We start from the raw sequence: 3,236 nt of genomic DNA on the forward strand, positions 1-3,236 counted from the left end.
CCCTAATTAGATCACTTGTTAGTCGCGTCCCCCCTAATTAGATCACTTGTTAGTCGCGTCCCCCCTAATTAGATCACTTGTTAGTCGCGTCCCCCCTAATTAGATCACTTGTTAGTCGCGTCCCCCCTAATTAGATCACTTGTTAGTCGCGTCCCCCCTAATTAGATCACTTGTTAGTCGCGTCCCCCCTAATTAGATCACTTGTTAGTCGCGTCCCCCCTAATTAGATCACTTGTTAGTCGCGTCCCCCCTAATTAGATCACTTGTTAGTCGCGTCCCCCCTAATTAGATCACTTGTTAGTCGCGTCCCCCCTAATTAGATCACTTGTTAGTCGCGTCCCCCCTAATTAGATCACTTGTTAGTCGCGTCCCCCCTAATTAGATCACTTGTTAGTCGCGTCCCCCCTAATTAGATCACTTGTTAGTCGCGTCCCCCCTAATTAGATCACTTGTTAGTCGCGTCCCCCCTAATTAGATCACTTGTTAGTCGCGTCCCCCCTAATTAGATCACTTGTTAGTCGCGTCCCCCCTAATTAGATCACTTGTTAGTCGCGTCCCCCCTAATTAGATCACTTGTTAGTCGCGTCCCCCCTAATTAGATCACTTGTTAGTCGCGTCCCCCCTAATTAGATCACTTGTTAGTCGCGTCCCCCCTAATTAGATCACTTGTTAGTCGCGTCCCCCCTAATTAGATCACTTGTTAGTCGCGTCCCCCCTAATTAGATCACTTGTTAGTCGCGTCCCCCCTAATTAGATCACTTGTTAGTCGCGTCCCCCCTAATTAGAATACTTGTTAGTCGCGTCCCCCCTAATTAGATCACTTGTTAGTCGCGTCCCCCCTAATTAGATCACTTGTTAGTCGCGTCCCCCCTAATTAGATCACTTGTTAGTCGCGTCCCCCCTAATTAGATCACTTGTTAGTCGCGTCCCCCCTAATTAGATCACTTGTTAGTCGCGTCCCCCCTAATTAGATCACTTGTTAGTCGCGTCCCCCCTAATTAGATCACTTGTTAGTCGCGTCCCCCCTAATTAGATCACTTGTTAGTCGCGTCCCCCCTAATTAGAATACTTGTTAGTCGCGTCCCCCCTAATTAGAATACTTGTTAGTCGCGTCCCCCCTAATTAGATCACTTGTTAGTCGCGTCCCCCCTAATTAGATCACTTGTTAGTCGCGTCCCCTAATTAGAGTACTTGTTAGTCGCGTCCCCTAATTAGAGTACTTGTTAGTCGCGTCCCCTAATTAGAGTACTTGTTAGTCGCGTCCCCTAATTAGAGTACTTGTTAGTCGCGTCCCCTAATTAGAGTACTTGTTAGTCGCGTCCCCTAATTAGAGTACTTGTTAGTCGCGTCCCCTAATTAGAGTACTTGTTAGTCGCGTCCCCTAATTAGAGTACTTGTTAGTCGCGTCCCCTAATTAGAGTACTTGTTAGTCGCGTCCCCTAATTAGAGTACTTGTTAGTCGCGTCCCCTAATTAGAGTACTTGTTAGTCGCGTCCCCCCTAATTAGATCACTTGTTAGTCGCGTCCCCCCTAATTAGATCACTTGTTAGTCGCGTCCCCCCTAATTAGATCACTTGTTAGTCGCGTCCCCCCTAATTAGATCACTTGTTAGTCGCGTCCCCCCTAATTAGATCACTTGTTAGTCGCGTCCCCCCTAATTAGAATACTTGTTAGTCGCGTCCCCCCTAATTAGATCACTTGTTAGTCGCGTCCCCCCTAATTAGATCACTTGTTAGTCGCGTCCCCTAATTAGAGTACTTGTTAGTCGCGTCCCCTAATTAGAGTACTTGTTAGTCGCGTCCCCTAATTAGAGTACTTGTTAGTCGCGTCCCCTAATTAGAGTACTTGTTAGTTATTTCATATAATCACACTTGTCTGTTGTAAACTGTATAGCAATTGCAAAGAAATAAACGTATGATAGGGTGATGTAATCACACTTGAACTGAATTAATTTGGTGCATGGGATGTGACGGCAAAGGTAAGATATTATGACTATTCAATAATACATAATTAAAACTTGCATAATAGTAGTACATGTATAACTGGTATGATTATCATGTAAAATAGCCTCACTCATTTACCTGATTTTAAAATTGATTACATAATCTTTGTTAATCCATTGTCAAAAAAATTAAAATAAATTAGACCATAGAATGATTGAAAAAATGAACAACAATGAACACTGTAAAAGTATCACAATGGGTGGCTAACCACGAATGGCATCTGTACCACCTAATAAAGTAGGTTTCTGTTGCTCTTGCAAAAACTCTTTAAAAAACCTATACAAACAATATACAAGAATTAATGATAGTTTGAATGCTTTGTTGTATTTGGAACATACAATACAACACAACAGCTTAGAAACAGTTGTAATAATAATCAACTATATATAAAACTATAACTATCATTTAAAGATTCAGATTATGCTATATACTCGGGCAAGGCAGTGCAAGCCTCCATGCAAGTTTTGAAACATACCACATTTTTTATTGACAGGACATCGAACCGGGAAGTATCGACATCATCATTCGAAGAGCGGCTACCCAAATTTCCCGTATCAACGACAGAAGAAAAAGAAAAAGAAGGTATAGTAGTATAGAAGTATAGTAGTAATGTCATTGTAAATTGTTCAGCTAACGGTTACGAGAAGAATGGTTAGGAAACTCTATTGTTAGATATGCTAATTATCCATTGACTTCACTTTGATGCGTGTCCAAAATTGTCATTATTTCAGTAGAGCGATCGTCTGACATGGTGAAAAAATTTCAAAATTAGAATGTTTCAGTTTATTTTGTACATTGAATTAGAATCTGTGAGTCTTTTATGAGCGAACTATGTTGACATTGATTTGGTATGTATTAAATTTGCCCTATTTTGTCTGGCGTGTTAAAATATAATGCATTCACATTTGGTAATATCTAAAATTCGCAAAAAAATTAACATTGATTTGGTATGTATTGAAGCTGTCATATTTTGTTTGGCATTTTAAAATGTTGACATTGATTTGGTATGTATTGAATTTGCCCTATTTTTTCTGGCATGTTAAAATGTAATTTATTCCCATTTGGTAATATCGCAAATTCACAAACAAATTTGCAAAAAAATTAACAAATTATCTTTTCGTTATATCTTCTCTGCTAGCAAGAAAATGATTGGCATGTTTCAAATTATTATAATGCAAATGCGTGTGCACATTTGGAATATACATGTCAACAAATTTAACAGACATGTTTGAA

General features: G+C 40.0%; 1 long non-coding RNA gene across 1 annotated transcript; it reads left to right on the plus strand.

Moving 5' to 3' along the window:
- Positions 1–1,582: 1,582 nt before the first annotated feature.
- LOC146742834 (uncharacterized) lies at positions 1,583–2,584 on the plus strand. The gene is made up of 2 exons (XR_014929475.1): positions 1,583–1,978; positions 2,497–2,584. It is a non-coding gene; the product is annotated as an uncharacterized LOC146742834 (long non-coding RNA).
- Positions 2,585–3,236: the final 652 nt, after the last annotated feature.

This window comes from Saccoglossus kowalevskii, chromosome 5 (genome assembly GCF_978046115.1).
Source record: "Saccoglossus kowalevskii chromosome 5, keSacKowa6.1, whole genome shotgun sequence".
NCBI classification, from domain to species: Eukaryota; Metazoa; Hemichordata; class Enteropneusta; family Harrimaniidae; genus Saccoglossus; species Saccoglossus kowalevskii.